General features: G+C 47.2%; 1 long non-coding RNA gene across 1 annotated transcript in view; it reads right to left on the minus strand.

The window, feature by feature from the left end:
• LOC146397415 (uncharacterized) overlaps window positions 1-25,743 on the minus strand; it is a 29,722-nt gene extending 3,979 nt beyond the window's left edge. Inside the window, exons 1-2 of the long non-coding RNA XR_014823646.1 lie at window positions 25,658-25,743; window positions 24,923-24,986 (exon numbers count right to left, since the gene is read on the minus strand). This is a non-coding gene — a long non-coding RNA (uncharacterized LOC146397415). The remainder of the gene's footprint in view (window positions 1-24,922; window positions 24,987-25,657) is intronic.
• Window positions 25,744-26,477: the final 734 nt, after the last annotated feature.

A 26,477-nucleotide genomic window follows, 5' to 3' on the forward strand; every position in this document is an offset into this window, starting at 1 on the left:
GAGCTTATCCCTGTTTACACATGCAAATATGAATGAGGGCTGTCACTTGCCTCTTTTTTTCATACAAAAATAGCATGCTATTTACATCATTCTGCACATATTTTTATTGAAGTATGGTAGATTTATAATATATTGTTTCAGGTGTACAGAATAATGATTTGGTATTTTTGCAGATTATACTCTGAGTTATTACAAGATAATAATTATAATTCCCTGTGCTATACCATATATCCTCATTGCTTATTACTTTATACATAATAGTAGTTTGTATCTGACAATCCCATACCTTTAATTTGTCCCTCCTTGCACTTATTTTTTTTTTTTTTTTTTTTTTTTTTGTCTTTTGTCTTTTGTTGTTGTTGTTGTTGTTGCTATTTCTTGGGCCGCTCCCGCAGCATATGGAGGTTCCCAGGCTAGGGGTCGAATCGGAGCTGTAGCCACCGGCCTACGCCAGAGCCACAGCAATGTGGGATCCGAGCCGCGTCTGCAACCTATACCACAGCTCACGGCAACGCCGGATCGTTAACCCACTGAGCAAGGAGCAGGGACCGAACCCGCAACCTCATGGTTCCTAGTCGGATTCGTTAACCACTGCGCCACGACGGGAACTCCCTATTTTTAACTTACTATATCTTGGGGATCTATCCCACCAGTACAATGCAGAATCCAAGCCGTGTCTGCGACCTATACCACAGCTCATGGCAATGCCAGATCCTTAACCCACTGAGCAAGGCCAGGGATCGAACACACAACCTCATGGCTCCTATTCAGATTAATGTCCGCTGTGCCATGACAGGAACTCCCTGAAAAGGCTTTTAATTTTTTTTACAACTGCATAGTATTTCAGTGTATAGATATTCTGTCATTTATTTAACTGGTTCCTTATTATGAACATCTGGGTTATTTCTGATCTTTCGCTATTACCAATAGGGCTGCAATGACTAATTGTAGATGTATGTCATTTGTATGTGTATAACAATATTTGTGAGATAACTCCCAGAGGGGGATTGCTCTTTCATAGCATGAGCATCTGTCATTTGATGGACATCATCAGACTGCCCTCCATGGGACTGTGACAGCTTACCTTCCTATAGCATCCTCTGGGAGGCAATTTGCAAGGGATGCCAGAAGCCTTGGGACATGTAAATCTTGGACCAAGTGGTTCTACTTCCAGTAGTTACTATGAGGGAATAATTTATGGGTTTTCAGAGATTAAGCTTCAAGGATGGATATCTCTGTGTCATTCACAGTTTAAAAAAAAACTTGAAAATTGGTCTTCTGGACACTAGTTGAGTAATTTACGGTATGTGTAAAAGTTGGAAGACTAAATAGTCAAGAAAAAATACATTGAAAAAGTAACTTTATTATTATTAAGGTGAGAAAAGTAGGTCGAAAAACACATTCAAAATGATCCCATGTTTAAAATAAAGAATAACGTGTATAGTTTTAAATATTCTCTCCCTCTGTAAAATGAGAGCACTAATAATCATCTCACTGAGTTATTGTGAGAAACAAATGAGTTAAAATATCTGAGTTCCTGCTGTGATGCAACAGGATAAGCAGGATCTCTAAAGCACTGGGATGCATGTTTGATCCCTGGCCTGGCACAATGGGTAAAGGATCCAGTGTTGCTGCAGCTGCAGTGTAGGTCGCTACTATAGCTCAGATCTGATCCCTGGCTCAGGAACTCCATATGCTGTGAGGTGGCCAAAACAAGAAAAAATAAAATAGAAAAAAAATTTCTTAATCTAGGATGCTTAAAATTGTATCTGGCACAGAGGAAGCTCCAGGCCAGGGTTAGTTAAAATTAGTGTTGTTGTTATTGCTATTATTATCATTATTATTATTATTCAGTCAATGTTTCCTGAATGAATAAGGCTGTGCCATATGACTTTGAGAATGTTCTTTCACTTTCCTGAGTCTCAGTTTCCTCCAACACCAAATGGTGTATTAGTGACCTTGCAGAGACTGTCATGAGGATGAAAAGAAAAATCTGTATGTAGAGTAAGTAGCGCATAACTCAAATTAGGCACCTGGCAGGTACACAAGCATTTGCTGAATAAATGAAAGAACAGAAGGAATGACATTTACAGGAGCTTATTCACACTAAAGAGTAAATGGTTGACAGCATTTTTTCCTAAAAAGAAGGTTTGCAGGGCATAAAGGGAGACACCAGAAGAGATGTAGTATATAAACTAGACTCTATGCGAAGTGCTGTATGAGGCACTATGCATACATTTATCTTGTGTACTTTCTCTTTTTTTTTAGGGACGTGGCATATGGAGGTTCCCAGGCTAAGGCTCTAATCAGAGCTACAGCTGCCAGCCTTTGCCAGAACCTCAGCAAGGCCAGATCTGAGCTGCATCTGCAACCTACACCACAGCTCACGGCAACGCCAGATTTTTAACCCACTGAGCAATGCCAGGGATCCAACCTGCAAACTCATGGTTCCTAGATGGATTCATTTTCGCTGCACCATGACGGGAACTCCCTATCTTGTGTACTTTCCATTTGACATGTAGAGAAATTCAGTCCCCTGACATCAAGTGATTTGCTCAAGGTCATACAGCAAGCAGATGGCATAGCCAAGGCTTTAAACCAACATATGATTCTAAAGTCCTTACCAAAGAGCCCTTTATGTCAACATGGACAAAAGCATGAGGAAAGAGAGTCTGAGGAGCTCATCAGAGTCGAACTCTGCACTTTGCGTGGTGCTGAATCGCCCGTGGGGAAGACTGAACACTGACTGCTGAGTGCACTAGGAAGGCAACCTCCATTTGCTTCCGTTTCCCCTCAATCCTGGGAAATAATTTCACTTTGACATTTCAAAGAAAAGCTTTGAGATAACCTTACAGAGAAAACCAAGACCTTAATGGTCTTCTCTACATTTAAATTAGGTGTTATTTCATATGGCTTCTATGGGGAGGAAGCATCATAACAAGGCTCAGGACATATGGGCTTAATTCCCTTGAGTTCTTGGGGTGATCGTGTGATGCCAGGGCCCCCAAGAGTCTGAAGGGGAGGGAAGAAAGGGATCCCCCCTGCCCCTTGCTTCCCTTGGGCTCCCCAGGCTGTGTGTGGGGGCTTCCTAGGGCCACAGTCTCAGCTCCCCTGACCTTCTCACGGGCCAGCCTTTCAGACAAGGCACTCACTGTCCAAGCATGTTCCAAGCCACCAGCTCGAGTCTGAGCCAGCCCAGGCCTGTTGCAATGAGTCAGCCTTTCACTGGGGAAAAATATGGTGACTGGCCTGCATGTCACTTTTTCCAGCTCGGCCCTCACCCTGGGCTTTATTTTTTTCCCCTTGGGATTTAACTGCCTATGAGGTGTACCCGAGGGGTCCTGGGAAGAAGGAGCTGGAATTCCTTTGTGGGTAGGTTGGTCAGGCTGCTTCACTGGAGCCAGATGAAGGCCTCTTGGACACATCCACCTGGCCTCCCCACACAGGCAAGGGAGAGTGGAGCCCATAGGGATAAAAGCTGCATCTCCTACCTACACAGGCAAGCCCACAATGGCCACTGGGGGAGGGATGTACCTGACACAGGCCACTCTGTCACCTTCGCGGGCCGTGATGGGACAGTAACTCTCGATACTTGGAGCTTAGGACACATTTGGCCCCTTATCACCTAGAGCACTTTTCTGAAAGCTGATGCTCCTTCAGGCTCCTTGACTATTAAAGCAAGCCCCATCACCTTCTGCGAACCCACCACCCCTGCTTCATGCAAGGGGTCAGGTTTCAGAGCTGTTCACTTTACTGGCCCTTCTGACTCACCTCCAGCTTCCCTGAGGTTCCTGAGGCCTTCCCTGCACAGCTATGCTGAGCGGATTTCTCCCAGTGTGACTGGGTGGGAGGGACAAGCTGTGACCATTAGTCAAGGATCCGGGAGGGTGTGAGGGTGGGGGTGGGGGGGTGGGGTGGCCCTGGGTGGATTCCAGAGCACATTCTTTCTCTCTGGAGGAAACACTACTCTCTCTGCCTGGAGGCCCTTGCTTTGCAGCTCCTCTTCGCTTTTGTAATTAGTAAGGGTTAATATCTTCATTGCTCATTCATTCCGGCCTTGGGCATTTACTGATACCCTTTACTGACAGTCCAAATACCAGGCTGTGGGGCTAAGGTGGGCTACAGAACAGTCATGCTTCTGTCCTCGTGAAGGGGAGCAGCTGATGGGGACCCCGGGACTGGCCAGATCATTACACAAGCAGATACCAACCATCCAAAACAAATAAGAAGAAGAGTACAAGAGGGCAGACAGCAGGGCTAGGTGCTGTCCGGAGTGTTCAGAGAAGGCTGGCCTGAGATGGGATAGATAAAGAGGTTGCCTGGTTAGGGTGGGAAAAGGGGTGAAAGATGGTGTTTGTTGTGGGTTGGATTGTGTCCCCCACAAAGAAATGTTGGGGTTCTAACATCCCAACCCCTCAAAACGTGACCTCATTTGGAAAGAAGGGTCTTCACAGAGTGAATCAAGTTAACGTGAAGTGATGAGGGTGGGCCTTCATCCAATGTAACTGGTATCCTTACGAAAAAGGGACAATTGGGGGTTCTCTTGTGGCACAGTGGGTTGAGGATCTGGCATTGTCACTGCAGATCCTGGGTGGCCTGGGTGGCTGCTATGGCACAGGTTCAATCCCTGGCTGGGGAACTTCTGTATGCCATGGGTGCAGCCAAAAGGGGGGGGGAGCATTTGGACACAGAGTCAGAACAGACACAGGGAGGATGCCATGTGAAGATAAAGGCAGAGATCAGATTAATATATCTATAGGCCTAGTAATCAAAGATTGTCAGCAGATCATCAAAGCTGGGGGCAGCTCTGGAAGAGATTCTCCCCTACAGCCTCACAAGGAATCAACTCTGCCCAAACCTTGATTTTGGACTTCCAACGTCTGGAACTTGAGACCGTAAATTTATACTGTTTAAGTCATTCAGTTTGTGGTCCTTTGTCCTAGCAGCCCTAGAAAAGCAATACATTGTTCCAGGCAGAGGAAATTCCAAGTGTAGAAGCCCTAAAGGTGAGTAGGGGTGAGGCAGATTTGAGAAAGAAGTGCACCCTGGCTGGAATGCAGTCAAAAATCCCTTTATCTCTAATGAGAGGGAAGTGGATCAGTATGGGTGCCTCCGGCGTCTCTAGGAATAGCAATAAAAATAATAATCACCTTGAAGATGTGTAGAGTGTATGAGATAAGCCTGGGGAGGCAGGAAGTGACTGAGCTATAGAGCAGCTTCCTTGTAAGAATGAGGACTAGAGACTTTAACCCAGAGAGAGAGAGAGAGAGAGAAGGAGAGAAAGCTATTGGAAATCACAGGGCGGGTAACCTGGCATCTAGTTGGAGCTGTGTGACCTTGGGCAACTTGCTTTCCATCTGCCTTAGTTCTGTGCACTTATCTAGGACATTTCTTATGACTAGGAGTGTGCTTGATATTGCCATCTTGTGTGTGATAGGCAGAGTGAGGGGGAAGAGAGAAGGATGAAAAGATTATCTAAAATAATTTCGTTCTTATAGAGTATATAATCCACTTGGGGAAATGACATTCATTCAGGCCAGAGCCCAATAAGAGTGCTAAGGCGAGGTAAGAGGACAGCACAGATAGTCTCAGGGGCTGAAGCAAAAGCTCCCTCACAGGGGTCCTGATAGCTGGGTAGGCCCCTAGTGGTGTGTCTGTGCTGTGCAACTCCATCTCCCCCTGCTGCCCCACAACCCCATAGCTCATTGATCCTGGGAACGAACACCTGACCCAAGCCAAGCCAATCAGATCTTTTCCTAAGAGGTTTTTTGGTTTTTGGTTTTTTTTTTTTTTTTTTTTTTCTGGTTTGGAATCTAGGGAAGAAAATTCAGTTTCTCCCTAAGAAAAGAGGATGCTCTTGGTGGCCACATTTCCTGCCACATAGAGGGATCCAGTTGGAGGGAATGCAGCTGACAGGCAGAGAGGAGTATGAGATAAGATGGTAGAGATGGCGAGCAAAAGAGCACATGCATGAAACCCTTAGCTGTCCTGAGGTCTTGTCTACACTTCTGCTTTTCCTGAGTGCACACAAGTTACCCCTGGATTCATCACCCCACATTTCTATTTTTGCCTGGGCTGTTGGAGAGGAGTTTCTGTGGCCTACAATCATAAGAGTTATGACTCTCAAAGAGTCCACTGTGTAAACCGTGTATTAATGAAGGGACAGAGACCATGCCCTTGGCCCTAGTGTGTGCTATGGTGTCAGGGACCAAGATGCTGTCCCTGCCCTTGTAGGAAAGCCTCAGTGGAATCGAGGGAGGCCATCCTTACTTTTATCCTATGCAAGTCATTTGGGGTTCCATGATGCCTCCATGAGCCTTGCTTCATTTGTTTCGCTCTGCAAACCCTAAAAGGCAGAAGTTACCTTCCATCTCACTGTTCAGGAAACAGGCTCAGAGGAGGAGAAATAACTTTGTATGTAAGCATTAGGGCTCTTAGTAAGCCCTCTGGTTCTTAAGACAATGCACAGAAGACAAAAGAAACCCCTGGCAGTTCAAGCTCTGATCAGAGACGGAATAATTGTTCTTCTTTCATGAATTTATCAGTAAATATTTTCCTGCAGATAAAGAAGGGAAATGACCAAAGGTTGGTGTGGAGTCTAAAGTGTGAGTTCAGGAAGGCAGGCGTTATCTTTTATCTCTACAAACCATAGTCATAGACACTGCGTTTTGAGACACTTAATAAATGTTGACTGAAAAAGAATAAGAATGGTATATTATTTATTGAGTACTTACTATGTGCCAGGGACTGTTCTAAATGCTTTGTGGGTATTCACTTAGCTAACCATCACCCAGCCTGATGAGGCTGGTACCATTATGACTATTTTACTTATTTATACTTTATTCTTTAAATTTTTGGCCACACCTGTGGCATATGGAAGTTCCCAGGCCAGGGATTGAACCTAGCCACAGCAGGGACAGGGCCGAATCCTTAACTGCTAGACTGCAGGGAAATACTGTTATGCCCATTTTAGAGATGAGAGAGCTGAGGCAGAGAGGAAAAGTGGGTGATTCACTGAACTCACACAGGTAGTAACAGTTAGAGCAACCTCCAGCTACCTGGTTCCCATGTGAGCTCTTAACATTTGGACTATATTGCCTATTTCCAAATGAATGAACAAATGAATGAAAGTGCACAATCTAGTTATAGACACACACATACACGTGTTTAAGGAGAGCCTGAAGTGAAGCAGAGCAGATAGGGAGGAGAGGCACGCATCACTGAGGCCTGGAGAAACTTAACCTCCAGAAAATTATTCAAATAAGTGGGATGTGAATGACTCTTAAACATGGCTAGGACTTTTGAATGTCAAAAGAAAGATGGGTGCACATAAGTATGGAATCCCCTTATTCTCAAATCCATATCATAATTGCTGTCATGGATTGAGGGCCTTCTCTGTGCTACACCCACCACTTATTCCTCCAAATCGTCCCACCTCCCTCCGTGTCAGAGGCCTTCCTAACTACTATTCCATACTGCTCCCTCACCCTTGCATTCCATGGGAAGGTCAGCCTCATCAGTCATTCTTTTCTTTCTTTTTTTTTTTTTTTTAATTTTTTAAAATTTTTACGGCTGCAACTGTGGCATAGGGAAATTCCCAGACTAGGAGTTGAACTGGAGCTGCAATTCGACTAAGCAATGCCAGATCCTTAACCCACTGACAGAGGCCAGGGATCAAACCCTCATCGTCATGGATACTAGAGGTTCATAACCCACTTGGCCAAAACGGGAACTCTAGTCATTCTTTTCAAAGACACAGAATCTTCCCTTGATAATGACCAAAATTGCTAGGGCAAAAGTGACCTACACTTACGGCATCTACAAGCCCAAAAAGTTAAGACTAGAAAGACCCAGAACTCTGGCCTGTGAGTGAGCCAACGAGACCCAGACTTGGACGAGATCCATGCAGAAGGATGGGGAGGGCCTCGTGGGATGGCAGAGCCCAGAGTGGTCACTTTATCTGTGGCTGCTTTTGCTGGAGGACTAGATTTCACTCCCTATCTCTGCTGATCTCAAGCACCCACTATACCCTGGTGCAGATCCGCCTGCTTGTTAGCTTTGAGGCTGGGCCAATCATGAGGAGAGAAAAGGCACGGCCCAACTTCAAAGGGCTGCAGAAGACCAGGGCAGCCAAGCAGAGCCTGGTGACCCCACGGTGAATCCAGCTGCATCAGGATCAAGCCGGTGCAAGGCAGAATGGGGTGCTGCCCTGCAGGCTGCAAGGTTACCTACATTGTCACTGGGAGATTTGTTAGGAATTTGTTTTTCACACAGCTTCATCTTTCAGGAGAACAACCTCTAGGGTCTTTGGGGGTAGTCCTAGGGACAAATGTCCTTTTGGGGAAAAATGACCCTTAAAAATGCACCCTCAAAAACAGACTCATACATACAGAGAACAAACAGGTGGTTGCCAGAAGGGAGGAGGTAATGGGTGAAAGAGATTAAGAAGTACAAACCTCTAGTTATAGAATAAATAAGTCATGGGGCTATAAGATACAGCCTAAGAAACATGGTTAATAATATTGTAATAATTTTGTATGAGGATAGATGGTTTTACTAGACCTATTGTGATGATTTCATAAAGTATGCAAATATCAAATCATCATGTGAAACACCTGAAACTAACACACTATTATACATCAACTATATTTCAGTTTTTAAAAACTCTTTTAAGTTAGTTTTTAAAAATGCACCCTCACTCTTAGACACATGAGAACTTTAGTAACCTTGGAGCATTTTCTTTGTTCCTGGAGCTATGCTAAGAACTTCATTTGAACAACCTCACATAATAACCAAGATTCTTGGATGTAGAGACAATTGACACCCCTCAGTGTAAGCACCAGGGAAACTGAGGCTCAAAGACATCTGCCAGGTCACACAGCTAGCAAGTGGCAGAGCCAGGGGTCAAACCAGGTCTGACTTCAAATTCCTCGAGCTTCAGCCCAATGTTACGCACACATTTACAGACACCTCGATGTTTTATACCATCTATTCACCCAGCAAATATTTCTTAAGCACCTACTATGTGACAGGCACTGTTTTAGATGCTGGCGACACAGCGGTGCACAAGCAAAACTAAACCCATGTCCTCGTGGAGAGCATAATACAGCAACAAAATCAAAGCCTTAAAACGCAAGGATTATTGTCTGTTTGATGACACAATCGAGACAGGTGTTCCTTAAGGTCTGTTTACTCCCCAAATCTGTTCCTTCATGTTCTGTTGTTGAACAAATATTCCTTGAAAACCCACTAGGGGTCAGGTGCTGCTCCAGGCACTGGAGCCCCAGGGTTAACCCAAGCAGATGCGGTCCCTGCCCCCGTGCACTTGACATTCTAGTCTGATTGCTCTTCTGGTCTTTCTAAGCTGTCGATGCTGCTCAGGGGATGTGAGCTGTGCTAACTCATGCCCTTGAGATGCTGAGGCAGGAGTTGTGAGAAACAACCAAATCAGCACAAGTCTCGGGGATCAGAGATGCTCTTTGCCACCCATCCCCCTTGGTGACCTCTGACCCACAGCATGTTAGAAGGAGCTCCAGGGTAGAAGTCAGTTAGCTCTGAGTCTTAACTAGCTGTGTGACTGAGCTGGTCCTGGAAGATTCCCAGCTTCACCTTCTTTATAGTATAATGAAAATAGAAGCACCTGACTTGCTGGCCGATTTGCAAAATTGTGATGGATTCAAGTGAAATAACAGCTCCATGAGTATTTTTGGATGTATCTTCTAAATCCTATATTCCACTTTAATATATTACCTGTTCTTCAATTCCTGTAACCACAATGCTTCAGAAAGGAGGTTATAAACTCATTCACATGAAGGTATAAATAACTGATAAGCTCTCAAGTCTTGCCCTTCCCAGGTCTAGAGGGTTTCTCATAAGGAAAAACTTCTGATTCTAGCCAAAATGGAGTAATAGAGACCAGAATTACTCTCCCACCTTAAAAAAAAAAAAAAAAGTACTTTAACTCTGCCCTAGACAAAATTTGATATTATTTATGAGTGAGGAGTTTCCAGGTGACTCAGCAGGTTAGGGACCCAGCATTGTCACAGCTGTGGCTCAGGTTCAATCCCTGTCCCGGAACTTGCGCACGCCATCAGTTCAGCCGGAAGAAAAATATTTATAAAACTGAAAAAATATCCAGTGCCCAAGAAAGGATAATATCCTATGTCTGCCATCCAAGCCAAGAATTCCTGGTTAGAAATATCTTAGACTAGGGAGTTCCCATTGTGGTTCAGCAGGTTAAGAACCAAGACTTATATCCATGAAGCTGTGGGTTCCATCCCCAATTTTGCTCAGTGGGTTAAGGATCCGGGGTTGCCACAAGTTGTGGTGTAGGTTGCAGATGTGGCTCAGACCCTGTGTCGCTGTGGCTGTCACATAGGCTGGCAGCTGCAGCTTCGATTCAACCCCTAGGGTGGTAACTTCCATATGCCTCAGGTAAGACTGTAAAAAGAAAAAAAAAAGAAGTATCTTGGACTAGAATATAAATTCCCTAATGGTAGGGATTTTTGTTTGCTTTAGATGCCACTGTATTCCTAGTTCCTAGAAGAGTACCTGACACATAGGAGATATTTAAATAACTACTTGTTGAGCAATAAATGAATGACAGGGCACATCATACATCAGTGAGGAGAATGAGCAGTCTAGGCAGGGGTCTCTTAGAGAGCCCCAGAAATCACCCAGTGCTTAAGGCCTGCCAAAATATGGGGTGTCAGGCTCTCCAAGCAGTGACAACCTTGAGGGGTGGGAACCCCTAGGACAAGCCCTGTCATCACGGAGGGAGGAAAAGGAAAGCTTGTGCTCAGCGATAACCATCGATGTCAACCACTCCTCCCCACGGCACCCCCTCCCTTTAGCCCAGCCTGTTCACTGGAAGGCGCGACCCCATTTTCTACATCCTGGGCCCTGAGAGGTTTCATCATGGGATGAAAGCAAGACCACGAAAGCTGGACGCCAAGGCCCTGGTGATAAGTCATGTCAGAGTTGGGGTAGCGGGGCACCCTCTAGGTTGAAGAAATCTGTGCCTTCATTTCTTGATCCTTCCATTCCACACAAAGTGATCTGGGTCATGCCTCACACATGTGTGGAGTCTCCAGAGACAAAAATGAAAACGATGGTGATTAAAATAAATATAAAACCCACCATTTCCTGAATGATGACTTTGAAAGGCCATGTGCTGGAGCTGCTGAAAGCACAGCTCTGAGCTGGTCTACTAAGGTTCCCCATCTCATCTCTGCTCCTTACCAGCTGTGTGACTCTGGGCCAGTTACCTAACCTCTCTGACCTCCATTTCCTTGTCTCTAAAATGAGCTGTTGTAATGAGTCAACACATTTAAAGCACTTAGAACCGAATAGCTCTTTCTTTGCCTGGCATCCTGTTAAGTACTTTCCAGCCTTATACTGAAAGGGAGACGGTACTGTGGTTAAGAGCTCTAAGTTGGAACTTGGGCACCCCCTTACTCACTGTGTGACCTTGGGCAAATAACTTGCCTTTTCTGAACCTCAGCTCACTCATCTGGCAAGTGATGCAAAGTCAACTTCATGGAGGTGGGGAATTCTCTTTTGTTCACTCCTATCTCTCCAGGGCCTTAAGCCATGGCTGGCACCATAAATATCTCTTGAATATATGGATGGCATATATAATAATCAGAACCAGCTACATAATTTGCAGGGCCCAGTTGAAAATTAAAGTGCAGAGCCCCTTGTTGAAAAATTAAGAATTTCAAGATGGCAAGAGCTGAGTATAGGAGTTCCTGCTATAGCACAAGGGGATCAGTGGTGTCTTAGAAGCACTGGGTTGTAGGTTTGATCCATGGCCCAGCACAGAGGGTTAAGGCTTTGGTGTTGCCACAACTTCAGCTTACGTCGTGACTGCAGCTTGGATCTGATCCCTGGCCCAGGAACTTCATATATGGCAGGGCGGCCAAAAATGAAAAAGAAAAAAAAAAAAAAAAGAGCTGAGTATAAAAGCAAGTGTGAGAGTTTGGGATTAGCAGATGCAAAACTATTATATATAGGATGGATAAACAAGTTCCTACTGTATAGCACAGGGAATTATATTCAATATCCTGTGATAAACCATAATGGAAAAGAATAAATACATATGTAACTGAATCATTTTGCTGTACAGCAGAAATTAACAAAACATTGTAAATCAACTATACTTCAATAAAATTACGTATATATTTTTTTCACAAGCCAAAAAAAAAAAAAAACCCAAACAAACAAGTGTGGGGCCCTTGCACAAGCCATGTGCCCACAAAACTGGCTAGGATAGCAACTCCTACCCCATGTTGTTTCTATGACAATGAAGGGAACTACTGCACATAAAATACAGAAATTAGGAGTTCCCTGCTGGCCTAGCAGGTAAAGGAGCAGGCATTGTTACTGCTGTGGCACGGGGTTGATCCATGACCTGGGAATTTACGCATGCTGCAGGGAAAAAAAAAAAAAAAAAGAATAAAAAACCCCACGGAACCCATGCCTGGCTGGGAGCAGGCTCCCAGTGTTCACTGATATTACCCCTATCATATTTAAGGTTCACCTGCAGCCCTAGGAGAGCAGACAGGGTTTAGTCCATTTCACAGGTGAGGGAATTGAGACTCAGGTGATTAAACAACTTGTTCACTGTACCCCTGGCTATGACGGCAGGATTTGAACCCAGGGTGGGGTGGGGGCGGGGAGGTGGGGTGGCAAAGCTGCCTCCTTTGTGAGGGAATAGTGGGTGGAGGAAGGGAGAAAGCCTAGGAGTCTGGGAGCAGCTGGGAGGGCTGGAATGGCAGCTCCTTCTTCAAGGCTGACTTGCTGACCCCCTGGGGCTGGCTCCTATTGTTCAGTGGGCAACTCAAGGCCCCATAGGCTCTGGAGCTGGAGACAGGAGTGGCTCTGCCTGTTCTGTCATATGCAGTGAGCAGAGGGAGGTTCCGGCCAGCCTCCTTTCTCCTCCCAACCCCAGGTCCAGTCAGGAGTCGAGCCTGAGGGTGGGCCAAAAAGGCAGAGCCTGGGCTGGCCATGGAGGCTTGAATTCAGGGATTGAAATCCAGCCTCTGCCACTGACCGCCCCTGAGGATGCCATTCCTTCCCTGGGCTCTGGAAGGCTGCTGGAACCCAGGCCTTCCTGCTTGCCCTTCTCTCCTCCTTCCATGCTCCCCACCCCCCACTCACCCTCCTGGGGCCTCCAGTTAACCTACCAGGTTTTATCACCCAGGGCCTTTGCTCTCACTGTTGGCCCTGCTGAGAACAACCTCCTTCTCACCCATCCAGCCCTAGCTCACATCTCACCTGTGAAGAAAAGCCTTACCTTATCATCCTTCTCCCTTACTCTTCATCTCCTCACCCCGCACACGTACTTTGCACCCTCAACCTGCAGTTACCTTCCTTAGAAAGTTGCTTATCTGCTCACAGCTGGAGTCCTCCATTAGAACACACACACACACCACACAGCTGAGGTGGGGACTGCACTCTGGACCTCCTCTCACATCCAAGACAGTGGCCACAACACAGTAGGGACTTCATAAATATAAGTTGGGTGTGAGAACAAATGAGTAGCTGTATGACCCTGGAGAAATTATTTATGCTCTCCTGCCTTAGTTCCCCTGCCTGTAAAATGGGATTAATACCTGCTTCTTAAGGTGGATGTGTGGATTACAATAAAGCTGCCATTTATTTTATTTTATTTTATTTGCTTTTTAGGGCTGCGCCCACAGCATATGGAGATCCCCAGGCTAGGGGTCAAATTGGAGCTGTAGCTGCCAGCCTACACCACAGCTACAGCAATACAGGATCTGAGCCACATCTTCAACCTACAGCACCACAGCTCACGGCAACGCCAGATCCTTCACCCACCAAGTGAGGCCAGGGATCAAAGCCGCAACCTCATGGTTCCTAGTTGGATTCGTTCCCACTGTGCCAGGAGGGAACTCCCAAAGCTGCCGTTTATTGAGGGCACACTGTGTGCTGGGCACTGTACTGCATACACAGAACATGGCACCTAGGAAGTGCTTAATTAATGACTGTTACTTACATGGTTACCATGGCTATTACTACTGAACCACAGAAGTTGGGATCCCTGAATTGAGGGGCTGGACCCTGGATCCTGAGATGTCCCCCAAGAGGCTCCAGGGACACCCAAGGCAGGGAGACAGTCCTGGAGGCCAGAAGCAAAGGCCACTCTGGGAAAGAAAACTAGTCTGAAAGTCTCTGAGGGGCTCCTTCCTTTGGGATTTCTCTGTTCTCTCCCAACCCTTCCATTCTACTCTACCCCCACACAGCCCCGCCTTTCCCAGCCACACACTAAGAATAAACCTCATCCCCCCCAGCAGCCTTGCTGTCACAGTTTCCTGCCACCACGGTCATGGGCTCCCCGGGCGGGCTCCGAGGGATTTTCCAGCTCAGAGCAACGCTGAGTGGGACCTGAGGCAATGTGACCTAAGAGGGGCTGTGATGCAGACCCAGAAGCAGGAAAACCCCAGGCAGGCATTACTGGGAACCAGAATGGGGCCCTCAGTGGCCACCTGGGGTAGGGGCCCCAGGAAAAGGAACCAGGCCTCCTCTGTGACCTCGCCCCGGCGCCCTCCAAGTGGCCGGCCACGGCTTGCTGACAGCAAAGGCTGTCCTGGCTAGGGGCCCAGAACAAGAAATTCAACTCTGGGTCCCAAAAGTCTATGGCCAGGCTGGATCCAAACGGATTCTGGTTTAGAGACGTGCCTGGTCCTTGAGGAAGTCCTGTTGTCTCTGCCTGCTCTTCCCCTCCACACAGATAGCAAGCTCGCTCTGTTGTCCTGAGCTAACCCTGAGCAGTCTCACTGATACCCATCACAACCAGATGCCATCCCTGGAAAGCTGGGCCCCGCCTGGGTCTTTCTCTTCTCATCTCCACACCGGATATCTATCTGTTTCTTCCAAACATGTCAAGGAACCTAGCTCCTAGTTCAGCTCTGGTTCTGACTTAACTCAGTGACATTGAGCAACTTCTAGCCTCACTCTGGGCCTCTCTGGCCCCTCTGCAAAATGAGGCCCCATATGGTCCCTTTGAACTCTGACATTCTAGGATTCAGCTACAGAAAGATTCAACTATAAGAACCCTTATGAGAAAGTATGCCACCACCCCACCTCCAGTCCCACCCCCATCCCCAGGACTTAGATTCACACTTTTTTTTTTTTTTTTTTTTTTTTTTTTGCTTTTTAGGGCTGCACCCAGAGATATGGAGTTTCCCAGACTAGGGATTGAATTGAAGCTGCAGCTTCTGGCCTATAGCACAGCCACAGAAACATCAGATCTGAGCCTTGTATGAACCTAACCATAGCTCACAGCAACTTTGGATCCTTAACCTACTGAGCAAGTCCAGGGATCAAAACCGCATCCTCGTGGATACTACTTGGGTTCGTTGCCACTGAGCCATAAAGGAACTCCCTGTCAAAGATTTAGAAAGGTTCCCATCCACCTTCCTAGCTATGTTACCCTGGCCGACCCTCTGTTGAATGGACAGAGGATAAGATGTTTGCAGGACAAACAAGGCAAGTGCCTAACACAGTACTTCCTCTACCTAACATCCAGCCGGTGTGCATGAATAGGAAGCCACTATGAATTTAGAAGAAGGGAACAAGAAGACAGAAAGTATAAAGGAAAAAAAAAAGGCCAAAGAAGAATCTATTTGGCAAACATTTGGAGCATCTTCTATGTGCACTGGGGTTACAAATGTCAGTGTGGAGTTCAAGAACTCAGAATTCAAGGTGTTTAATGTGGAGGAGGCAGATGTGTCAACAAATATTCTACAGTCTTCTGATTTCTCTGTTCCCCAGAATCCATGGCCATTGAGTACAGTTGCACAGGTTCACTGAACAAGGGTACAGGGTCAGAGTTAGAGGGCTCTGAAATTCAGGCCAGGTTCCACTCCCTAACCATGAGTCTACATGGCTCTGCCTTCCTGGAGGGATGCTTTCTCCTAATTCTCACAGATGTGCCTAAGCCTGCAGCATCTGCATTTGCCCTGCTCTGATCCACTCAGCTCTCCAGTTGCCAGAGTGATTGTTTTATGTTTAAAAGCATAATATCACCACCATCCCCCCATAAACTTTAACTGGGCCTTCAAGTTCCTTCGTATCTGCCACCACCTCCTTCCCCCTTACACTCTGCATATTACACAGACCATACAGTATTCCTGCACTTCCTTCGACAAGGCATGCTCCCTCTGGCCTTTGCGCATTCTATTCCCTCTGTCTGGAATAACCCCTTTTTTTCCTATTTGGATGCCAAAAACTCTACAGATCTCAGTTTAGACATTATTCTCTCCAAGAAGCTGTCTTTGAATCCTCTGCACACCCCCACCCCCATCAGACCACATTCTTCTTTATGGGCCCTCATAGCTCTTAGGCTTCTCCAAAACACTTGTCATAATCATAATTAAATGATTAGTAGTCTTAATCATGGATTATGGCTTTTTTCTCCTAGAAAATTAGGAGCTCCTGGAGCACAGGGACCATGTGTATTATATGCTGCATACGCCAGCTATGCTATCTATCTACCCATCCATCTATCATCTGTCTATCCATCCATCCATCTGCTGACTCTACACCGTAACCAAGTAATTGGTGTTCAATAAATAATTATTGAATAAATGAATGATTATCACTCAGTATCATGAAACCCAATGGAGAGGTGATTGCACTTGTCTGAGGAAGAAGCAGCTGCAGAAAGGAAAGGCTGTCAATGGAGGAGTCTCCTTGTTTCAGGGGGAATCTGGAAGGACAAGTGGCATTCCCAGGGCACATTGGCAAATGCAGGCAGTGAGCACTAGGTCCCTGGGAGCTTGCAGAGAGAGGCCACTTCCAGACACATGGCCATCATGTGGATGTCTGAGGTCTGCTCTTTTCCAATTTTCTGGATGTCCCAGGACGAGGGCAGCCACTGTGCCTTTGCTGGTAACATTTATAGGAGGTTCCCCAAATCTCCTGACTGGCTGAACGTGAACTGCATGTGGCTCCAAATTCCAACATAAAACCACAGTGTAGCTTCAGAAACCCATGACAGAAAACCCAAATCATTTGGCCAGCATTTGGGGGGCAGACTGTTCTCTTGGATGCAAAGAGGGCCCTTGTGGTCCAGGGAGAACAGAAGCAGGAGGCTATAATGAATGCCTTCATAAGGCGACCTTAAAATGCTTTCAGCTGTGGGCAGGCAACACAAACCACCCCACCCCCACTCCCATTGCACAGCCTTTCCCAGGCCAGTTCATTTATCCTGTGTGCATTACTTTTCAAAGTTAAACTTAATTCATATTTTTCCATGATCATTGATATTTTCAAACATGTTGAGAATGGAAGAAAACAGTAGAGAGAACTTCCAACCAATACCCAGCTTCAAGAATGATCAGTTTATGGACAATTTGCTTTATATAAATCTTCTCCCCAAACTGAGTTAGTTTCAATCAAACTCCAGATGACATAGCATGTTATTTGCAAATGCTTCCATTGGCTACTCCCTTTCAAAACACAAGTAATCCATATTCCTTAGAGGGGGTGGAAATGTTTTTACTTTAAAAAGAAAGAAAATGGCACATAACCCAATCAATTCGTATTGATTTCAGTGGAGTTCACTCTATGGAAAGGAATCAACTCAGACTGGGTTTGAATCTTATGTTTTTGCATGACCCTGGGCAAGGTGCCCACCTTGCCTCTCCTCGTAGCCTCAGCTACCATGACTTTAAAATGGGTAGAAGCAGTGTGTTTGTCTCCTCAAGGATTGTTATAAGGGGGAGAGAGGCGATTGCTGCCATCTGGTGCCTAGCCCATGGGAAGTGCTCACTGCAGGCTGGGACAGTTAGCATGGACTTCAGGATCCTGCTTAAGACCTATGATGTGCTTGGCACTGGCACTCTGCAGAAGGCATAGCATCAGAGCAGAATTGCTCAGGAAGGGAGGTGGCCTGTGTGGGTGGGAACACTTCTGCTTGCCCGTGGGGGTTTGGAATCTCAGATCCCTGGGCTCATCCCTGTCATGTGATCAGGTGACTTTCTCCTGAGAATTGTACAACCTTGGCTCTGGAAGGAAGGGAAGGGGAAGGGTGAAAAAGAAGATGTGGTCTAACCGCCTCAACTTGATGAATGGGAACATGGAGGTTTGGTTGGTGAAACCACTCAGACCCAAGAGCTAGGAGCAGCAAAGCTAGGACCAGAGGCCAGATTTCAACTTGGTTTTCTCATTGGTAAAATGGGTAGGCTGAAAGCATGGGGAATGCCCACTCTCATTAGAGGCTGAAGGTACAGCAGGTACTGGTCAAAAAGTCAAAAGGCCACTGAGCTGTTTATTCTGTTGGGATGAGGACAGTTTCTAAGAATCAGGGCCATGGGTTTTCTCCCAGGAGAGTTTTGAAAGCAGAGTTTGCAGGGACCTCTGTCCTTAGAGACAGGAGGTCACAGCTGAGGTATTGGGCCAGATGCAAACACTTCCCTCTCTGTTCTTGTTAATGCTGATAAAAAGAGTTTCCTTCCGCATTCTCAGGACCAGCTCCTCACCCCTCGGCCGCTAGCCGATTCAGTCACCCGTCCCCCACTGCTTGTCACACTATCCTCCCACCACCTCCACTCTCTCACCGACCTGGACTTGACCTTGCCCTAGACTGTCCTTTGACAGGATTTAGGGCCACTTGCCTCTCCTCACCTCCGCCAGTTCCTTCTCCTCTTTCTTACCCTGGTGGGTTCGTGTTTCACTTCTCCCCCACCCCAGGGGACAGAGCGTGGAGGCAGAGAGGGCAAGCACCTTATTTCTGGCAGCTGTGGGGGGCCTCAGTGGCAGGAGTTGTCTAGTTATGGGTCTGCTGTCAGGCACGCCTCTCCACCTGGCCGGCTTGGGGTTTCCTCTTTTGCACCCTGGGGAGAGTCTCATCTGTTTCATGGGGCTGCGGGTGGAAACTGATGATCATGGTTAACACGCACTGAGCCTCTCCTTAACTTCTTGTCAGGGTCAGCCTGGGATGGATCTCATGGAAACCTAATGAGAACTTTTGTTTTACACCCAGAAAAACAAGCTCAGAGAGATGAAGCTGTTTGCCCAGGATCACACAGGAATCGAGGGGTGGAGGCAGGATTAGAACCCAGGTCCTGGGCCTTCAGAACATGCGCTCTTAACCACATCACCACACCATCTTCCTGAAAAGTAACATCTGTACGATGCACATGGAACTACCAGCCACAGAAGCTACAGAATTTCCAAACATGAACACTTTCCCTCCATTCGCACCCCCTCTCAGATTTGAATGACAGCTGCAGACTCGATGCTCCCACCCCCCCAACCCCTCGCCACTATCTTATTTCACAGTGGGGGCTGGGGTGGGATGACGCCCCTAGTCTGTTCTCTTATACTTTTACTGGTACTATTCCCTTGCACTGACGATAGAAATGGCAGCTCAGAGAGGTTAAGGATCTGGGCAGGGTCACACAACTAGTCAGGAGCTGCAAGGAGATTTGCAAGGTTTTTTTTTTTTGGTTGCTTTCTTGGCCACACCCATGACATGTGCATATGGAGGTTCCCAGACCAGGGATCAAACCTGTGCCACAGCAGCAACCAGAGCCACTGCAATGACAATGACAATGCCAGATGCTTACCCACTGCACCACTAGGGAACTCCAAAGCAGGCAGATTTGAGTGCATGCTAATTCATTCAGTTATCGAGCACCTACTGTATACCAGCCTTCATGTCATGTGCTAGGTATGCTGTGGGGTCCACAACAGGACTCCTGGCCTCTCAGGGCTTGCAAGTGAAAGGAGGTGGCTGATAAACTGCTTAGTGACAGACCTTACAGCTCCTTACAGCTAGGCTGATCCTGCTCTACAGGGTTGTCTTCCTTGCACTGTTGACATTGAAACAAACACTTGCAGCTGGCTCACCATTAATGGCCCGGTCCAATGGAGCCAGAGGAGCAAAAGGGCTGGGAACTAGATCCTGTGGCCACAAGTCATATGGAGGGAATGTGAATGGCCTGCCTGGCCCCTGCTGCCTTGTCGTTCCTGATAACACCCAGCAGCTGCTGCCAGCCCTGTGGGCGAGAGGCCCCCCGGGGCTGGCAGGGCCTGGGTGGGGCCGTGACTCACCACCACCAGCCGAGCTCTGTCTGAACACTTCCCCTCCAGTGGCCAAAACACCCACTTGGAAACCAAGGTGAAAAGAGGGTGGGGCCCAGGCTGGGATTTGAGCTTGAACATCTGCACTCTGTGGTCCTGCTCTCTAGGGGTCTTCTCCTCCTCCATTCCTCAAGAAGTGTGTGCTCTTCCCAAGAATAGCCTATCAGGAGGTTGCCTGAGCCTGAAGGTGTTGAAGTCTCACTGTGAATTTTTAAAACTCTGTGTCACCCCTTCCCTTCTTTGCACTCCTCTCTCAGCTACTCCTCCCTGGGCCACCAAGGGCTCCTGTTTAGTTTCCCTTCTCCTCTCTCTCCCCTTTTCTGTGCTTTCCTCATAATTCTCCACTCACTTTACTGGGAAGAATCACTTTCTCACAGCCTCTTGCTTTTCTGCACTTTTAGTCATTAAGAAAGAGTTGCCTTTTCCCTTGGGGTCAAAAGAATATTCCTAGACTATCCTCTCCCTTCCAGACATTTGTTTCAAGTGCTGGGATCATGCACGTTGGTGGGATTACTTTAGTGATAGATGTAGTCTAGTTACCCTCCTCTTGCCAGACAGCAAGATGCACCATTCGTCCTACCTACCTGTCCATCTCCTGTAAAGAAAAGCCAGGTGAAGACCAGCCTCCCTTTTGCAGGTATGTCCACTGAGAGCCAAGACTGCCAGCCAGTTTTTTGCACCAGCACAGAGGCAAAGGCTGGAGTGTGGAGCCACCAGCCCAACCACTGAACACAGTGGGGGCCTGTGTGCCTCTGTCCACAGTGAGAGAGAGTCTAGGAAGACTGAGAGAAAGAAACAGAGACAGCTCAAGAGCAAGCCACGTAGGTACACGGAGACAAAGATGGGAGAGACAAAGAGTGAGCATAGGCTTGTGTAATAGAGAGAGAAGGAAATATGAGTCAGAAAGAAGGACAGGAGAAAAGGAGAGAGAGAGAGACTCGGGAGAGAAAGGAAAAGAAAAAAAAAAAAGAAAATTAGGAGTTTCTGTTGTGGCTCAAGGGGTTAAGAGCCTGACTAATATCCATAAGGATGTGGGTTCAATCCTTGGCTTTGCTCAGTGGGTTAAGGATCCGGCACTGCCGTGAGCTGTGGTGTAGGTTGCAGGTGAGGCTCGGATCAGACATTGCTGTGGCTGTGTCATAGGCCAGCAGCTGCAGCTCCAATTTGCCCCTAGCCTGGGAACTTCCATACGCCACACCTGCAGCCCTAAAAAGCAAAAACAAACAAACAAACAAAACCAAAAGAAAGAAAATTAAAAGAGCCACAGATATTTAGAGCCAGGAATAATCCTGAGAAATGATTTTTTTTTTTTTCTTTTAGGGCCACACCTATGGCATATGGGAGTTCCCCAACGAGGGCCATAGCAATGCTGTTATAGAGCTGGATCCTTACCCACTGAGCAAGGCCAGGGATCAAACCCACATCCTCAGAGACTCTATGTCAGGTTCTTAACATGATGAGCCACAGCAGGGACTCCAGAAGTGATTATTGATTTAGCCAACACAAATGCTTCTAGACTCACACTACCTGGGTTCCCCCTCCTACCTGCATGGTCGAGACACATTACTAACATCTCCTGCCCCAGTGTCCTCACCTACAAAATGAAGGGAACTGACCTCACAGGGTTCTCAGGGGTGCTGTATGAGCTAACATGTTAAATAACCACTCTAGAAATGTTCCTTTTTTTTTTTTTTTTTTTTTTTTTTTTTTTTTTTTGTCTTTTTGTCTTTTTGTCTTTTTGTCTTTTAGGGCTGCTCCAGTGGCATATAGAGGTTCCCAGGCTAGGGGTCGAATTGGAGCTGTAGTCTCCAGCCACAGCCACAGCCACAGCCACTCGGGATCTGAATTGTGTATGAGATCTATACCACAGCTCACAGCAATGCCAGATCCTTAACCCGCTGAGCGAGGCCAGGGATTGAACCTGCATCCTCATTTATGCTAGTTGGGTTCGTTAACTACTGAGCCACGACAGGAACTCCAGAAATGTTCCTTGTTATCACTTATGGGCGTTTATGTGGCAGGAAATGTGGGAAGTGCAAAGACGTCCAGGACCTCTGCTCTAATGTTGGGGAGGGGTGTACGCTCATTTCCCCTGGGCTGTCTGGTTCCTTTGTGGTTAAAAACAGCACCCCCTTTCAGTCCCCAAAGTGTCCTCGTTTAGATGACAGGCTTGCAAAACCACCTTATTCAGGGGGCAGAGAGTGTGAGCTCACTGGGATAGGTTGAGCACTCAGATCAATCAGCTGCCTGCCTGCCTGGAAGTGACACTCCCGCAGGTAGTGCAGTGGCTGTGTTGGCTGGAAATCCAGGTTTTTATGTGAAATCATATTTTTTTCATCTTTTTGCCATTTCTTGGGCCGCTCCCGTGGCATATGGAGGTTCCCAGGCTAGTGGTCGAATCAGAGCTGTAGCCACCGGCCTACTCCACAGCCACAGTCACAGCCACAGCCACGCGGGATCCAAGCCGCGTCTGCAACCTATACCACAGCTCACGGCAATGCCGGATCCTTAATCCACTGACCAAGGCCAGGGATCAAACCCGAAACCTCATTGTTCCTAGTCGGATTCGTTAACAACTGAGCCACGACGGGAACTCCAAAATCATCTTATTTTTTAAAGAGACTTTAAAAAACTTCTTTCATACTTAATTTTTTAGAGAACCATCCTATTTCCAAAGGTCAGCATCCTATGAAAATATTTCCAAATTGCCCTCTGTCCAGCTAGAGCACTCCTGTGTTTTGGGCCCACAGATGATCTGTTCCCAACCTCTCAACCAGAGGAAGTAATGTTCTATTGAGGGGAGCAAGCCAAGTAAACAGGAGTCACTATATAGGCAATAGGGTGGTGACAGAGGTGAGTTCAGGGTGAGTCAGAGGCTGAGAACCGGCGGCTACCTCAGCTGATAGGTGGGAAGCCAGGAAGGCTTCCTGAAGAAGGTGACAACAGAGCTGATCCTGGAGGCCTGAATGAGAACAGGTTCCAGACATAAAAATGATGGCAGCAACTTTTTTTTCCTTGTTTCTTTCTAGGTTTGGGACACTGCTATTAACAACCTGACAAACAGTGGGCACATGTGATGCCCTTATCTCTCTCTTTTTTTTTTTTTTTTTTGTCTTTTGTCTTTTTAGGGCTGCACCCACGGTGTATGGAGGTTCCCAGGCTAGGGGTCTAATCAGAGCTGTAGCTGCCAGCCTACGCCAGGGCCACTGCAACACCAGATCCAAACCGCATCTGCAACCTACACCACAGCTCACAGCAACACCGGATCCTTAACCCACTGAACAAGGCCAGAGATCAAACTTGCAACCTCATCCTAGTTAGATTCATTTCCACTGTGTGTGTGTGTGTGTGTGTGTGTGTGTGTGTGTGTGTGTGTGTGTGTGTGTGTGTTTTTAGGGCTGCACCTGTGGCTTATGGAAGTTCTCAGGCTAGGGGTTTAATCAGAGCTGTAGCTGCTGGCCTATACCACAGCCACAGCCAGGCCAGATCTGAGCCACATCTACGACCTATACCATAGCTCACGGCAATACCGGATCCTTAACACATTGAGCAAGGCCAGGGATCAAACCTGCAACCTCATGGTTCCTAGTTGGATTTGTTTCTGCTGCACCACAGTGGGAACTCCAATGCCTTTATCTTATTTAATGAGCACAAGAACCCTATGAATCAGGTACCACTGTTATCCTCATTTGCCAAAAGTAGAGAATGAGGCACAGAAAATGTGCATAACTTGTCCAAGGGCACAGAATCAATCTGTGCCATGGAACCCACCAGGCCTGCTTGTAAGCCCTACTCTATCTAGAGCATTCTGTGGAAGGACAGAACAGCACATCCCAAGACCAGAAGTCAGGAGAGAGCAAGGTGTGTTCATAACAGGTGGTCGGGTCTGAAGCTTGGGATGTACTGACAAAACGATGTGAGGCCAGGAAATGGCCTGCTGGTCAGGAGGCAGGAAGGGGATGGGATAAAACTGAACCGCGCTAGGGAGCTTGGGCTTTTTCACGCGGACTAGAGGGAAGCAAGGAAAGATTTCAAGACCGGCAGAACTCATACTCCTCTCCCCTCCTCGCATTCTACAGAAAAGAAAACTGAGGCCCAGAGCACTTACTTTCCTTACCCAAGGCCACGTAGCCCAGCTCTGGGGCTATTTAAACCCAGACTCCAGACCTCTACCAGGACAGGGCCTCACCCCAGGGAGGGACGAGTGGAAAAGGGAGAAGGCCCAGAACTGGCTTCCAAGACTTTACACTGAAGATTAAAGAGTTATCTGAACAAGGGAAATTAATCTGTCCCGGTTCCGTTCCCTTGCACGCCCTGGGTGGACCCAGGTTGTTCTTTTGGCCTCACCCTCCCCACCCACCAGCTTCTCTCAAAGGCTGGGAGATGACTGTTCCTTAGAAACCCTGGGTCTGGGCTTCCAAGGCCCAGCAACTAAGGAAAGGCAGCCAATCAGATGGGCTGGAGCCAGGCCTTTGAAACCACCACCGGTGGTAAAGAAAGTCACTGGAAACCAAAGCAGCCTGGTCTGTGAGAGGCCTGTCAGGGCAGGGCTGGCAGCCCTGCAGAGACAATCCCTATCTCTGCTCCCAGGTTAGAGCCTGCCACTGATAGTGTGGTTGCCCGGGCAAAGCAGCCAAGGCGGTTAGAGTCTGCCTTGTTCTAACTTGATTGCAGAGCAGAGAGGGAGGGGGTCTCACTGCCTTCAGAGGCCCGGGGCTGGTGGGCCTGTGCTAATTTGCACGGGTGAATTCAAACCATTTGGTTCAGGTGATGAGAGGATGCTGAAAGCATATTCCAGAAGGCCTACCTCACACCCGGTGCTATTCCAGGATGCAGGCAGGTGATGTCCCTGATCACAGCAGACTCATATCCTAGTAGGGGGACAAAGACCATGGACATAATAAATAATAAAGTAAATAAATAACAAAAATTTCAGGGAGTTCCCATTGTGGCACACTGGAAAAGAATCTAAGTATCCATTAGGATGAGGGTTCCACTCAGAGTTGCTCTGAGCTGTGGTGTAGATCACAAATGCGGCTCGGATCCCCAGTTGCTATGGCGTAGGCTGGCATCTGCAGCTCTGATTCGACCCCTACCCGCTAGGGGGAATTTCATATGCTCCAGGTTCGGCCCTAAGAAGCAAATAATAATAATAATTATAATAAATAATTTCCAAAACAGTGGAGGTGATTCTGGACCAGAGTGTTTCAATCTTGGCACTACTGACATTTGAGGCTGGAGAATGTTGGCTATGAGGGGATGTCCTGTGCACCGGAGGATGTTTCATGGCACCCCTGGCTCCAACCATTAGACACCAGCAGTGACCCCCTCTCCTCCTCCCAAATATCATAACCCAAAATGTCTCCATATATGGCTAAATATCCTCGGGGGGGGGGGGGTGGCAAAAAAATCACCCCTGATGACTACCACTGCTCTAGACTGGAGTTTTTGCTGAAATTATGCACAATTCATGTGCATAATCTAAAATTTTCTAGTATGTTAAACAATTAAAATATGCAGGTGAAGTAAATTTTAAATTTACCTTATTTTACCCAGGATACCTAAACTAGTATCATTTCAACATGCCACAAAGAAAAAAAGCTATTAAAGAGATGACGTATTTTATTCTGAGTCTTCAAAATCAGGTATATATTTTATACTCATGGCACAACTCAATTCGGAGAGCCCAATGCCTGAGTGAGCGAGTTCAAGTGCACTCTGTCCCAGGCTCATCAGAAGAACAGCCTGAAACTGGGGCCTCCTTTATCTGAATGTGGTCCCAGACCAGCACAAGCAGCATCAGCTGTGATCAGGTTGGAAATGAGGATCCCTGATGCTGAGTCAGAGTTTGCCTCTTAACAAGGTGCCCAGGTGATCTGAGAGCTTATTGAAGTGTGAGAAAATCACAGTGCCCGCATGCCAGGCACCTTGGGGGAGACTGAAGCCCATGAAATGAAATGGCTCAGCTGATGTTACATCTTCCTGATAACTAACTCAGGAGCCACAGTTTTCCCATCCACAAAATGGGGTTGAAGAGCACTCTTTCTCTGGGGTTGGGCTTGTACTTAACTGAGTGTCAGCTTCACCACACCTGCCCCCTCTCCCCTCTGCCTACTGGAGCCCCTCTACTCACAAGAGACTCCCTTCTAGGCTAAATAGGAGGCAGTTCCTGCTGCCAGGACGCTGGCCCAAGAGGGAGACCATGAACCCACCTGCAGGGCCCACTGAGGTGGGGGAAACCACGTGGAGGCCCCTGAGGGGCTTGGGCAGGGGGTGAGGCTTCACACCAAACAGGGCACATGGATATGTGCAGAACCACTTGCCTGATCTGATACACATTCAGCTGTCAGGAGGGAGTGTGT

This window comes from Sus scrofa, chromosome 13 (genome assembly GCF_054392235.1).
Source record: "Sus scrofa isolate SSC_HxYL_T2T_F1_AM1 chromosome 13, Sscrofa_HxYL_maternal_Yorkshire_Landrace_v2.0, whole genome shotgun sequence".
Lineage (NCBI taxonomy): Eukaryota > Metazoa > Chordata > Mammalia > Artiodactyla > Suidae > Sus > Sus scrofa.